Genomic DNA, 15,742 nt, shown 5'->3' on the forward strand with positions numbered 1-15,742 from the left:
CCCCAGGTGTTAATAGCAAGAGAAAGAATCAAATGTCTTGATCTCTAGCGAGGTAGCTTTCTTTTATTTTTTCTCCCAAGGCTGTTAAATAAGACCTATCAAGATGAAACTTTTTGGGGAATTTGATGGAAAACATTTCAAAAGTTCATTTGGCATACCTGCATTTCGGTTTACTGGAGAGATTTGGGAATTTAAAACTCACAATGAAGAATCTGAAACTAAAGCTCTTTTTTTTTTTTTTTTTTTTTTTTTTTTTTTTTAAGATTTTATTTATTTATTTGTCAGAGAGAGTGAGCACAGGCAGACAGAGAGGCAGGCAGAGGCAGAGGGAGAAGCAGGCTCCCTGCTGAGCAAGGAGCCCGATGTGGGACTCGATCCCAGGACGCTGGGATCATGACCTGAACCGAAGGCAGCCGCTCAACCAACTGAGCCACCCAGGCGTCCCACTAAAGCTCTTTTTATCCCTCCATTTTTCATAACCAAATTTCTCCTAGAGTTTTATGCTATGTATGTATGCAATTACCCAACATATTACACAGCCTTTGAAAAATTAATATGGAAGCTGAAAGAATACTACCACAGCCCTGTTTAAACCCTATGCCATGATGGGGTGTTCTTTTCTCTTTGTGATCACTTAATAATACTTTTATTAAAGATGATCTGTGTGGATAGCTAGAAACGTATGGAAGATCTTTAAGTTAAAAACAACCTAATGACCTAGAAAATATTCATCAGACCTCTGCAGCCAATGACTATGAGAATGACATCTATATATATATTTAGTGATTATTCATTTCATTTTCTTTCAGATTTGAGGGTTTCAAACAGATATTAATATATTTGCAATGAATTGAATTGGAAAAGGCTCTGAGGCTTTGGAAAAGGCTTTGGTAACTCTAAATGAAATATTAATTTGTGGCATAAGTTAGGAAAGTCTCATAAAGGAGACATATGAGGTAATAAGGATAGGCCAGTTACCACAGATGGTATGACAGCCATACCTGCCAGATGAAGTGTCCATTCATACATACGTTTATGGAGTACACATGTGTATCACAGAGTAGGCACACACACATACACATAAACAAAGTGATCTACCTAAACCAGAAAGACAAGACCACAGAAATGTTGCATGCTTATTATAAAGCAAAAGGGCCATCAATGGCATAAATGCCTTTTTTTTTTTTTTTTTTCCCAGCAAACTACTCCTAATCAGGCCTCAAGGCAGAGTAACCTGTGGATTTCCCTGGATTTATTTTCGTTGTTATCTCAGCCTGTTCAAAGGGGTCTTGGGTGCCTTTTCTTGACCTTGACCAAAGCTTTTTTTTTTTTTTTTTAAATTAAACTGTGAAGTAGTCAACAGAGCCCCTTTCACATCTCTGCACAGTATCACTCTGAGATGGCTTTGTCACACAGAGATGCAACTCAGAGAGGAGCTAGCAAAGTTCTGAGCTGTCACATGGCTGAGTAGAATTTTTTTTTTTAAGATTTTATTTATTTATTTGACAGAGAGATCACAAGTAGGCAGAGAGGCAGGCGGGGGCGGGGGGGGGGGGAAGCAGGCTCCCTGCTGAGCAGAGAGCCCGATGCGGGGCTCAATCCCAGGACCCTGGGATCATGACCTGAGCCGAAGGCAGAGGCCTAACCCACTGAGCCACCCAGGCGCCCTGACCAAAGCTTATTTTTATGTGGAGTGGTAAAGGCTAGGAGAGATTTGTGACTAGTGTCACTCACCATAGAGTACTTGAATTGGCCAACAACCACATCAAGGGAGTAAAATGAGATTTCCTCCCTTAGGATACTCTAAAATAGCTGAAATATGAACCAAGAAATTCATTCAGCATGAATTAAGGGGAGGCAGTATTGAAGAAGCCACCAGGCTAATAGTAAGAGGCTTTAAGCTATGGTTCCCAAGCTAGCAATCCGTAGCTTAATGATCTAAGTCAAGACACAACCTCTCTATGCTGGTTTCTTCTTCTGGAAATGAGGACATTGGAATGGATGATCTCTCAGTTCCCTTCCAACTCTAAAATTCTGTGGTATATGACTAACACAATGGTCAGAGAACATTATAGTCAATAAATATGTGTAGACAAGTTAGGACATTCTATGTTTTGGGGATATTATTTCAGGTTAAACCTAAACTTAGTTGTCACTGACTATGAATGAATTCTAAAAATTGGATCAGTGAAGTTTTAATTTTCAAGGACCTAAGATGTTGGATCATAATGTAATTGTAAAAATTATGGTGGCTTCTCTAGAGGGAAGTTGGATATATACTAGAGTTAATGTGAAAGTACATTTTGTTTTTATCTGGACCTCTGGATTTATCAACATGCTTTGGATTATTATTACTTTTATAGTATATACAGTGCTGGAATTACTGCTGGGATATATTTATTCCTGATGTGTTGGAGACCAAAGAGTGTTAAAAATTGTGTCCTGTGGTTAGAGATTGTCTCCCTCCTCCTTATCTATTGCTGGTGGGGTCTCCTATGGGTAACTAATTTACCTGTCAGAAACTAGACTGCTGCTTCTACTGAAGGAATGTGGCAATAAACTTAGCTCTTGCAGGCAAATCTCAGCGTGCCTGCCTGAACAGTCCTGTACTCAGCTCTGGGGTCGCAGTGTGCTGAGACACAGAGGGAGGCCAATGGAGATGAGTCAGGACCTGGCACCCACCCCACGCTCCGCCCTACTGGTAAACAGAACAGCTATTTGTCCGTCACTGGAGCCTCTCAGGGCCCCAAGACTCCAGGAAGAAACAAATACTTTAGAAGCCAAAACCCCAAGGCAAGGTAAAGAAAACAGAAATGTCCGCATCCCCAGCGATGATTTCACTGGCGTGAGTTCTTTAGAGGGGGAGGAGTTGTAAATGGTTCCAGCTGAACTGTTTTACCTACTTCTCAACCATAAGGCCCTTCGCTTTCACTGTTTATAGGGGACGATGGCCTTTTTGCCCTTTAAGCCTTGAAATCTCAAAACCAGGCTTTAGGATTAATTTTGATTGCTAACACATAATAAATTTATTTCTCCTCTTTTTATTATTTTTGTTTCTATTTTTATGCTATATTCTATTAAAATGCCTCTTTCAGTTAACTTACTTTTTGTTTAGTTTATTTTTCCCTGTCATTATGGGGAGAAGCTATTAAAAGAATAAACACTACCAGGTAATAAATGTAAACTACTTTACAAAGTAATTTTACACTGACTCCGTGAGGTAATTGTTTCTTTTGCATTTTTACATTGGTTGGGGAGAGAACAGTAAGGGGCTGACAATCTTGGGAATGTCCTCATCTGGCTTCATGACAATAAATAAGTCTGGCTATTGGGAGACTACTCCTCAGCTCTCTTTCTGGTAGGACTACCTTCGGCCTTTTATCTGCTCACTGTAAAGTGTCTGGTGCATAGTCTCTGTGCTTGTACTATTATTCCTAAGCCTGATGATACACTCATCTTATGGTCTTTTCCTGTTTTTTTAGATACCAGCAATTTCTGTTCTAAGCTTAGCAATTGTTACATACCTGAACTGGAGGCATGGCTGGCTGATTCCTTCTAGCTCTGTCAGGTAGCGTCCCACCTCTAATATATCAATAGCTGAACCTTCTGTTACCTTCTACTCAGTAGCCACAGCTGAGCCTGGGCTGGATATTGTGATGTCACAGAGTAGAATACTTGCTCCTCCCAAAGGCCCAGCTGAGACCCTCTGGCTTCAGCATTTTCTGTCTTGCATGATGGGAGGTGGGGAAGGTTAATCCTTTTATTTCTTAACTGAGCCATAGAATCATAGGCTCTTAACATGGGTGGAGACCTTGGAGACCTAGTGACTAGATTTTAATCTAACTCCCTTATTTTACAGATGGGGAAATTCAGATTCCAAGTAGGTAAGTGGCAGAGCTAAATCTAAACCCAGGTGTGCCCAGGGTTAACCGCCTGTTCTTCTGAACACACTGCCCCCCTGCTGGGTCCTACTCTATGGAGTTTGTCAACATCATTGTTCTCTGATAGATAGCTTGTTGGATGAGTTTTATCTGAGTCTACCCATGACAAGAAACCATGCAGGTAATGTGCATTGTGGGAAGAGAACAGAGTCTTAGGGAAGATCATTAGGTTTTCTGACAATCTATAGGTACCAGAAATAACTAATTTTGGTCCTGGCCCACACTCAGAAATCCTGAGCCACCAGACCTATTCTAGATTAACAAGTAATGGGACTTCTGAGTAACTGATGTTTTCAGTGAGATTTAATGATAAGAATGCTCAACCCAGGATTAGCAATGGCTGCAATGCCATACAAGATTCTAGTGTTTGTTGAGGAGAGAATGGGAAAGAATAATCAGTAAAGCAATAGATTTTCACTGGAATTTAACTCTCTTTCATACCATTCACTTTTTCTAGATACTGTCCCCATATGGCATTAAAAAATTATATGCATTGCATGAGATGACTTGTATCTGTGAAGCCAGAGACTTGTACTTACAAAATTTCTCAAGAGGGGAACATATATTGCACTTTTATAACACCAACAACTAACATTTTACATCATGTTTTAGCATTTACAAGCTATTTTCACATATATCATTTCATTTAATCTTCACAGCTAAGTGAAGTAAACAGTGTATTATTTTTAGAACAATTTTATGAGTGAGAAAATTATAACTTAGAGAGGTTGTTACTTGCACAAGATCACAAAGCTAATTAAGTGGAAAGGGTAACATCAGCTACAAACCAGATCTTCCAACCAAGCATTTTCCCCACCACGGGACTTCCCTGGGGTGGGAGGAATTGTCATGTGATCTGGGAACACACTTGAAGGCAATTACATTAGGCAACCTTTTGATTAACAAAGAAGAAAGTATTCCTCTGGGTCATAAATACTGCTTTACTAACCTCCTACATGTCTCAATAAAAACTTAGAGAAATGGTTAGTGAACACTAATTTCAAACTTCAAAATAATATAATCATTGCCCTTCAACCTCACAATTCCACATCTGTGAATTCTCCTAAGGGAATTATCATACATAAGAATAATATTTAGCTACAAGAGGTTCATTCTTTGAAGCATTGTTTATAATAGAAAACAAATATCTACTTACTATCTTCTTTAACTCTTACACTTTACTGAAATAAGAGAATTTAAAAGTAATTTTTTTGTCACTACATAAATAAAAATGTAGTATAGTTACCTTAAGTGTCATATAACCATAAAAACAGATTTAACAAAGTCAGGCCCTGGGCCAGTCCTATCCACCACTATACTCGCAACAGTCATGACCCCACCACAACAGGAGGGTGAATGCAGCCCACACACAGGACACTCCTGGAACACCTGGTTCTGGTGACCAGGGGGACTGCACTTCTGTGCCCCCACAGGACATCCCTACACAAGGCTACTCCTTTAAGACTGGGAGATGTAGCCGAATCATCTAATATATAGAAACAGAGTTAGGCAAAATGAGGAGAGTGAAGAATATGTTCCAAGTGAAAAAACAAAACAAAATCTCAGGAAAAGAACTGAACAAAGCAGAGATAAGCAATCTACCCAATTGAGTTCAAAGTAATTGTCATAAAGACATTTACTTTATGAACTCAGGAGAGATTGGATGAACACAGTGAGAACTTCAATAAAGAGACGGAAAGTAAGAAAGTACCCATCAGAGCTATGGGATACAATAACAGAAATCAACAATACACTAGAGGGAATACACAGATTAAGTGATACAGAATAATGGATCCGCAATCTGGAAGACAAGGTAGAGAAATCACCCAAATTGAAAAGAGAATTTTTAAAAATGAAGATAGTTAAAGGGACCTGTAGGACAACATCAAGCATACTAACATTCATATTTTAGAGATCCCAGAGAGAAAAGAGAGAGAGAGAGAGAGAGAGAGAGAGAAAGGGGCAGAAACTTTATTTGAAGAAATAATAGCTGAACACTTCCCTAACTTGACAAAAGAAACAGATATCCAGATCCAGGAATCCCAGAAAGTCTCAAGCAAGATGAACACCAAAATAAATTGTAATTAGAATGTCAAAAATTAAAGACAAAGAGAGAATCTTAAAAGCAGCAAGAGAAGAGCAGTTAGTTACATACAGGGAACTGCTGGAAGACTAACAGCTGATTTTTTAAGCGGAAACACTGCAAGCTAGAAAGCAGTGACATGATATATTCAAAGTTCTGAAAGGGGGAAAAAAACCCCAAAACCTACAACCAGGAATACTGGGCAAGGTTATCATTCAAAATTGAAAGGAAGATAAAAAGTTTCTCAGATAAACAAAAGCTAAAGGAGTTCATTATCACTAAATGAGCTTTATTAATAAGAAATATCAAAGGATGGAGTGTCTGGGTGGCTCAGTCAGTTAAGTGTCCAACTCTTGATTTCAGCTCAGGTCATGATCTCAGGGTTGTGAGATGGAGCCCCATTTTGGCCTCCATGATGAGTGTGGAGCCTGCTGAAGATTCTCTCTCTCCCTCCCCTTCTACCTCTCCCCACTCCCACTCTCTCTCAAGGTTGGGGGGGAGGGGCGGAATCAAAGGACTTCTTTAATTGGAAAAGGCCAAAACTAGAAAGGAGAAAATATATGAAAGAAAAAATCTCATCAGTAAGGCAAACACATAGTAAAAATAGTGGATCAACTACTTATAAAGCTAATATAAACATTAAAAAACAAAAGTAGTAAAAACAACTTTATAATAATGATACACACAATAAAAATGTAAATATGAAATGAAAAACATAAAACATGGTGGATAGGGAATAAAAAAATAGTGCTTTTATAATGTGTTCCAACTTAAGCCACCACCAACTTAAAAGAGTACTAAATACATAGGTTGTTATATATGAAATATATATACATATATATATAAACTACAAGCCAAAAAACTATAATAGATACACAGAAAATAAAAAGAAAGAAACCCAAACATTTCACTAAAGAAAATCATCAAAACACAAGGGAAGAGACAAAGCAAGAAGAAAGGAATGGAAAAGATCTATAGCTCTTTTGATCAGGCCTGTGGTGCTGGCAGGATGAGCAAGTGTCGTGGTCTTCATACTTTCAGGAAGCTCCATATCCACCAAGAAGATTGGAAGTAACATGATAAACAGTACAAGAAAGCCCATTTGAGCACAGCCCTGAAGGCTAACCCTTTTGGAAGTATTTTCCATATGAAGAGAATTGTGCTAGAAAAAGTAGGGGATGAAGCCAAACAGCCAAATTCTGCCATCAGGAAGTGTGTCAGGTCCAGCTGATCAAGAATGGCCAAAAGCAATCAATCAACCAATCAATCAATCATAGCCTTTGTAATCATAGTTGTTTGAACTTTATGGAGGAAAATGACGAGGTTCTGGTTGATTGATTTGATCACAAAGTCATGCTGTCAGTGACATTCCTGGCATTTGCTTTATGGTTGTCAAAGGAGCCAATGTCTCTCTTTTGGCCTTAAACGAAGGCAAGAAGGAAAGACCAAGATCATAAGTTTTAACGGTGAAAACAAGACAGTATTAAATTTTCATATACCAAAAAAAAAAAAAAGAAAACTACAAAACAATCAGAAAAAAATTAACAAGGTAGAAATAAATACATACCTATCAATAATAATTTAAATGTAAATGGATTAAATGCTCTAATCAAAAGAAAGGGTGGGTGAATGGATTAAAATAAGAAGACAAGACCCATCTATGTGCTGCCTACAAGAGGCTCAGATCTCACTTCAGACCTAAAGACATACAGACTTAAAGTGAAGGGATAGAAGGGATAGAAGAAGATATTCTATGCAAATAGAAACAAAAAGAAAGCAATATGTATATCAAACAAAAAGGCTTTATTTTTTTATTTTTTAAGATTTTATTTTGAGAGCAGGGCGCCTGGGTGGCTCAGTGGGTTAAAGCCTCTGCCTTCGGCTCAGGTCATAATCCCAGGGTCCTGGGATCGAGCCCCACGTCAGGCTCTCTGCTCAGCCGGGAGCCTTCTTCCTCTCTCTCTCTGCCTGCTTCTCTGCCTACTTGTGATCTGTCAAATAAATAAATAAAATCTTTAAAAAAAAAAAAAGATTTTATTTTGAGAGAGAGAGTGAGCATGAGCAGCAGGAGGAACAGAGGGAGAGGGAGAAGCAGACTCCCCACCAGGGAGCCCACCATGGAGCTTGATCCCAATACCCCAGGATCATGACCTGAGCCAGAAGGCAGACACCCAACAGACTGAGCCACCTAGGTGCCCCAAAATAGACTTTAAAACAAAAGCTGTAAGAAGAGACAAAAGGAGTAATACAACAAGAAGATAAAATAATTATAAATATTTATGCACCCAACATAGGAGCACCTAAATATATAAAGCAAATATTAACAGACACAGAGGGAGAAATTAACAATAATACAATAATAATAGGGGACTTTAACACTCCACTTACATCAATGGATAGATCATCTAGATGGAAATTAAGAAACATTGGCCCTAAATGACACATTAGACTAGAAGGATATAATAGATATATAAAGAACATTGCATTGAAGACAGCACATGTGCTCAGGCGCACATGAAGCATTCTTCAGTATAGACTACATTTCAGGCCACAAAACAAGTCTCATTAGATTCAAGATTGAAATCATATCAAGCATATTTTTTTTTATCAGTGGTATAGAAATCAATTACAAGAAGAAAACTGGGAATACAAATGCGGAGACTAAACAACATGCTACTAAACAATGGGTCAATGAAAAAAAATCAAATAGGAAATTTAAAAATATTATGTGACAAATGAAAATAAAAACACAACATTCCAAAATTTTGTGTCCAAAGGACACAAAAACAGTTCTAAGAGGAAAGTTTATAGTGATACAAGCCAACCTCAAGAACAAGAAAAGTTTCAAACAACCTAACCTTAAACCTAAAAAGAACTAGAGAAAGAAGAACAAAGTTAGTAGAAGGAAGGAAATAATAAAGATCAGAGTAGAAATAAATGAAATACAGACCAAAAGAACAGTAGGTAAGATCAATGAAATTAAAAACTGGTTCTTTAAAAAATAAAATTGAGGAAACTTTAGCTAAATTCATCAACAGAAATAGAGAAAGGACTCAAGTAAATGAAGTCAGAAATGAAAGCAGAGAAGTTGCAACTGATAGCACAGATGTCAAAGCTCATAAGAGATTACTAAAACAATTATATGCCAACAAATTGGACAGCCTAGAAGAAATGGATAAATTACTAGAAACAGAACCTTCTGAGACTGAATCAGGAAGAAGTAGAAAAATGAACAGACCAGTCACTCTTCATGAAATGGAATCCGTTATTAAAAGCTCAGGACCAAACAGCTTCACTGGTGAAATCTACCTAATATTTAAAGAAGAGTTAATACTTATTCTTCTCAAACTGTTCCAAATAATGGAAGAGAAATGAATGCTTCCAAACACATATACAAGACCAGCATTACCCTGATACCCAATTCAGACAAAGACACTATAAGAAAATTACAGGCCAAGATCCCTTATGTTCATAGAGTAGGCATCCAAGTTGGAAAGGAAGAAGGAAAACTATTTGCAACAGCTTGCTACTATGTATAGAGAACCCTAAAGACTCCATGAAAAAAAGACTATTAAAACTAATAAACGAAATTCAGTAAAGTTGCAAGATATAAATCAGTACACAAAATATGTTGCATTTCTAATACACTAATAACTATCAAAAAGAGAAGTTAAGAAACAAAGCAATCCCATTTACAGTTTCATCAAAAAGAAGATCTAGGAATAAGTTTAACCAAGAAAGTGAAAGACTGTGAGACATTGATGAAAGAAATTAAAGATGATAGAAATAAATGGAAAGATATTCCATGCTCATGGGGTGGAAGACTTTATATATTTATATTATATATAATATTTTTTTGATTTAATGTTAATGTATAAATTATATATAATATTCACATACATTTGAATATTGCTTATCCATAAAAAAGAATGAAATCTTTCTACTCATAATAACATGGATAGACCTAGATGGTATTACACTAAGGGAAATAAGTGAGACAGAGAAATACAAATACTGGATGATTTCACTTACATATGCAATACGAAAAGCAAAACAAATGAACAAACAAAACAGAAAGTTATAGATACAGAGAACAAGTTCAAGGTTACCAGCAGGGAGGCAGACAGGGGATAGATAATGAGGTTCAGTCTTCCAGACAGGGTTATATTATACAGGATAGGGAATATAGCCAGTAATATTGCAATAACTTTGCAGGGTGTTAGAAGGTAACTAGACTTATTGTGGTGACCATTTTGTGATGTATATATCTATGAAATCACTATGTTGTACACTTGAAACAAATTCAATATTGTATGTCAATTATTCTTTGATTAAAAAAAGAATACAGGGGCGCCTGGGTGGCTCAGTGGTTTAAGCCGCTGCCTTCGGCTCGGGTCATGATCTCAGGGTCCTGGGATCGAGTCCCACATCGGGCTCTCTGCTTGGCAGGGAGCCTGCTTCCTCCCCTCTCTCTCTGCCTGCTTCTCGGCCTACTTGTGATCTCTCTCTCTCTGTCAAATAAATAAATAAAATCTTTAAAAAAAAATAAAAAAAGAATACAAAGTAATGCTATTAATGCATTGAGTTGAAGTAATGCTATTAATGCATTGATTTTGGTGCTGATACCTGGCAGAAACTGTGACTGATTTAATCAAATCACAATTAATACCCTTTATTCCTGTCATGAACTTCACCTTTCTGCATTAGATATCTTTTTTCACCACCATTGTACAACAGGTTCTGTGAGGAAAAGAAACGTAGTGCATATCTGATTCCAAACGGCAATTATGTATATTTCTTTTTTTTTTTAAGATTTTATTTATTTATTTGAGAGAGAGAGAGAGCAGGAGGACCAGCAGAGGGAGAGAGGGAGATGGAGAAGCAGGCTCCCTGCTGAACAGGTAGCCGGATGTGGGGCTTGATCCCAGGACCCTGGGATCACTACCTGAGCTGAAGGCAGACACCTAACCAACTATAAGCCACCCGGGTTCCCCAAGTAGGTACCATTTTTAATAAATACACATACTGGGGAAAATTCAAAAGGTCCGCACCAAATTATCAACAGTGGTTATCTCAGAATGGGAGATGATGTGTGATTCAATTCTTACTTGTTTGCCTTTTCTAAATGTTTTAGAATGGATGTATGTTCTTAAATGAAGAAAAAAGGCTATTTGAAGTATACATTTAGTAGGTAAAATTGGAGGGAGCTATGGAACATTTATATTCATGTATACATCTCTGTAGTGTTGCTTCTGTAGTGAAATCAGTATACAACATACATTTTTCTATTTCTTTTTATTTATTTATTACCCAAACATTTACATTATCAAATTCCTCTTATCTCACAAAGTGGAAAGACCTCTAGAGCAAGCAGAGATTCGTTAGAAGAATCATAAAGTGAACCAACAATTTCCCTATTTTCATTAGTATTTTTAGTAGTGTCCATAGAGTGAAGGAATAATTTCCAAAACTTAGTTTAAAAGTCATCTTTCTTAGAACAAAGGATTCTCATGGCAGGATATAGATTGAGTTTCCTTTTCTTGAACTGATCTCCTTTCAGTTATCTCAGGAAAAAAAAAATCACATCTTCACTTGTGTTTTATGTTGTCTGAGCATATAGTTAATACTTTACATTCTGCAAATGTAAGAACTACATCAGTTCTTTTGTGTAGGGTTCTATAATGAAACACATGTGTCAACTGGGGAAGAGGTAAGCAAAGCCTCAGAGACAGAGCCCACAAAGGTTTCAGGTCCCTCAGACAGTGGGGGAATGAGGGAAAACCTCTGCAAGCAGGGTTCTTCAGACTAAATAAATTATAGATGGAAGTCAGAGTTCAAAGGTTCTTGCTCAGTTGTGGAGGAGAATTTTGTGGGGAGTGGGGTGGGAAATACTCCTTTTGTCAACACTTAAATTCCACTTCAAGCCACAGTTTTTCAAATTGTGGGCTACAGACCACCTAGGTCAGAACGACCTGCTTTATTTTTTCAAAATATTAATGTGGATTCCCACGTAACTCCCTGGTTTTACTGCCACTGAAATTTTAAGAGCTGGATTAGGGAACCCATGCTTAAGCAAACCCTCCAGGCGATTCTACCATGCAGAAATGTTTGAGAACAATTGCTGTAGGCCAGAGGCTCCCAAACTTCAGAGCAGAACATCAGAGTGTCTGGAGGATTTGTTAAAACACAGATTGCTTACCCCACCTTCAGGTTTCTGGTTCTGGAGGCTTAGGAGAGGCCCAGGACTTTATATTTTTAACAAGTTCCCACGTAATGATGGAGCAAATGGTTGGGACTACACTTTGAAAACCCTTGTGCTCGGCCCAAGAAACCAGGGAGATTCTACAAGCATCTCCAAAGACCTAGGAAATGCAATTTGAGACTTGAGTATTTTTATTAAAGACTTGGAAAAGAATTTGTTGAGGAAGTTTATCCTTACTCTGGTTTTTATTTTCTTTAGTATTTTTTTCCACAAATAATTCTTTTTCCACTGAAATACTTGCAATCTATGTCCATCCATTCAGGATTCTCCAAGGCTAGTAATAAACAGCACCAATTTCCTTCATTTTGCACCTTTTATATTTGAGAATGTTGAAGAATGAGCATAACTGATGCTTGATTTTTCAGATGCCTGCATTAATTCTATTTCAGTGACCCACGGAACACTGATGTTAGCATACCAATAATTACCAGAGTTAAAGCTACAAAATAGGGAAGGGATATGAGCAGCCTATGTGTGCGATTTTAATTAAGTCTTTGTGGACCGTCCTTTAAAGGATATTAGGAGAATTCAACATAAACCCACAAAAGCAAATCTAAAGCTATGCCTTTTCCCAAGCCAAGCTCCTTATGCTAAATAAAAATATAAGCATGCCTGGAAAATCAGAAAGCTACATATTGCTAATGTTTGTTCCCATGAGACCCACTTCATGTACTCATGGAATCATATATTTTTTCAAAACAAAGGTAGTACTGTACACCCTAACATAATTCATTTTTAAGCAGTGCTGATGACATTACATTTGTAAAAGAAAATGTCAGCCAAACTGCAATAAAACATTTCCTGCCCAATAAAAGTAGTTTGGGTTGAGTGCTTTAAAATTTTTGGCTTTGGAAGGTTAAAATAATAAGTGAATCACAGATCCAAAAAATATAATGCTAATGTTATTACCAGATAGAGTTTATTCTGCATCGTAACCAAAGTCTCAGGGACTTCTCAGTTTAAGTACTAGAAGGTTGGCTCCTCCCTGAAGAACAGAAAGTTATATAGAGGGCCAATAAGAAACATTTTAGGAAAAAAAAAAACTTGTATTTCCAGCAGAGTTATTAATGCTATCATTTTAGGAGTTAAATCCTGAATTCAGATTCTTTCCCAGTTTCATCATCTATAAAGTGGAAATAATGATACATGCTTTGCAGGAGTGTTGCAAAGAAGAAATGAGATGGTGAATAATTTACTTAGCATACTCAAAGCATGTTGGAAGTTCTCAACGATAAATCAGTTTGATTTTGACTCTTATTAGCTTCGTTATTAGAGAGGAAAACTACACACTATGGATTTAAAGGAAAAAGAGATCAGATGTGCTTGGGAGACTAAAGAAAGACTTTAGTCAATATGTGGGCTTTGTGAAGAGCCTTAAAGAATGTATCGTATTTATTTAGGGCAAGATGGAGGAACTGTGTCTTTCTATGATCCTGGCACACAGACCCTTATCCTGCCAGTGTAACTTCCTTATGGAACATGGGCAGAGATGGAAACTTGGTATTTGTTAAAATTTACAATTTGCATTACAATTTAATTTATAATTCATAATACTTATTGTACCTAGTCAACTCACTTACTCGATAAATTCTTATTTCTCTCTTTGATTTGAAACAAGGCAATACTTGTTGAGGTGCTCTAATTTAATAGTCAAAAAAGCAAGTAAAGGATATTTTGAGTAAGTGTTATTGTGAAATAATTTCAAAAGAGCATACTTGTTATTAATGACAAGCAGTGTATTATGCACTTTTTGGCTTGTCATCCTGACTATGGAGTACATGTTGTAAAGGAAGAAAAGTGGGTAATTATATTTCACATGAACATCAAATTGAGTGTTCCTTCCTTGTAGTTTTGTAAAGTAGAATTGTGGCAAGATTGTCCCTAGTTAATGCCAGGAAAAATGGAAAATAAATGTCTTTTTAAAAAATGTCTCTTATATAAACAAGTAAAATCTGCTAAAGTGGTTTGCAGTCATTGAACATAGGTCAATTCCCATTAAAACAAACTTCATGGGTAAGTCTGAATTATTTTGTTGTGTTGGTATTTTGTGTATCAAATATTGTTTAGCATGAAATTAAATATATAAAACTTGTATCAGAGCAAAGTAAATATCAATGTTATTGTTATTAAACCATTATTGGCAAACAATTTTTGCAGTTAAAAAGTTTTAATTCTACTTTTGTTCATCTTACAGGTGCAAACTTATAGCTCAAAAGATGAACAAGTGCCTTTTAAATCTTATTCTGTAAATATAGTAGTTAATTTTTCCCTTAGATGCCTATTTTAATAATTGCTTTCAAGATATCTATCAGAAAACCACAATTGAGATTGTGTCATTAAGATTTGTGTATTCTGCATTAAAATGATCTAAGAGGTTCTAATATTCGTTAGCATTCTATATCTCAATCTCATTCCCAAGGAATTTCTATATTATAGGACATTGTTTGGGACTATAGTTATTATCTGGATTTTAATGGTATCACTATTATTAAAGTTTGATATAGAATGCTGGACTCTAGTGATTGGAGAAACTTCTAGAATCTCCCATGAATGTGAGGTTTGGAATACTCTACCCTGATTTTGGAGATAAAGTAGATCATTATCTGGAAACTCCCTACAACTCTCTCTTCCACCTACTCCCTTACCTTAATTATGGGCAAATCCCATCTAGAGCCATTCCTCAGTCCCTTGGGAACCCTTGCTGAATGTATTAATCAGCTTTTATTGTGTACCAAAAATTCTCACTGATTTCCAATAGCAAAACTTTTTTGTCTTACTTACAGGTTGGTTGGGCAGGTACAGTAGTCCTGCTCTGAGCTTCAGGTCATGTTCAGTTAGGTATGTTCCATGAGTCTTTCATTCTAGGAGAGAGGTCAAAGGAACAGTGGCTCCTAGGCAAATTCTTCTTAACGTAGAGGGTGGGAGCATAAAAGGCAAAGTGGTTAAGCCAAATGGTGCAAATGCATTCAAAGCTTCTGCTCACGTCGTTGTCCAAAACAGCTAAGGCGGTCAGCATCAATGGAGAAGGTAGGATAGTCTTCATGTAAGTGAAAAAGGAGAGACAGAAGCGATAATTTGCTGGATAGCAATCCCACTCAACATACCATACAGGACAGTCACAGGGTAGCCAAAAATAGCCCATTGCAGAAGGGGAAGCTGTCACTGGTCTGTAGCAATTCTGAAATCTCACTGGGCAAATGTTGCCAGGTTCCCAACCTGAAGGTGAGAAATGTTCTTTGATTAGACTCCAAGTCTGTTCCCTGGGAATAGCTTTTCTTTTCATTGTTCTCATGACTCTTAGCTCCACCTTCTGAGAGGTAATTTTCCATTGTCTTTCTTGGCCACTTCTGAAGGAAAATATGTACCCCCTGACAGCTGAGCAGCTTCCTTATCCTACTACCCGCCTACAGAATGTTGGGGACCCTAAGTCTTTAATTTTGCACGGTTCATTTCTTT

The 15,742-nt window shown here is 37.1% G+C and overlaps 1 protein-coding gene and 1 pseudogene across 2 annotated transcripts in view; one reads left to right on the forward strand and one right to left on the reverse strand.

The window, feature by feature from the left end:
- Nucleotides 1-15,535, reverse strand: part of DNAJC5B (DnaJ heat shock protein family (Hsp40) member C5 beta) — a 114,029-nt gene extending 98,494 nt beyond the window's left edge. Inside the window, exon 1 of the mRNA XM_080802171.1 lies at nucleotides 15,068-15,535. The gene's annotated coding sequence lies outside the window, so the exon portion shown is untranslated. The remainder of the gene's footprint in view (nucleotides 1-15,067) is intronic.
- On the forward strand, nucleotides 7,034-7,481 carry LOC308341993 (small ribosomal subunit protein uS12-like; annotated as a pseudogene). Its single transcript has one exon. The product of its transcript is annotated as a small ribosomal subunit protein uS12-like (transcript).
- Nucleotides 15,536-15,742: the final 207 nt, after the last annotated feature.

This window comes from Martes martes, assembly GCF_963455335.1.
Source record: "Martes martes genome assembly, chromosome: 4".
In the NCBI taxonomy this organism is placed as follows: Eukaryota; Metazoa; Chordata; class Mammalia; order Carnivora; family Mustelidae; genus Martes; species Martes martes.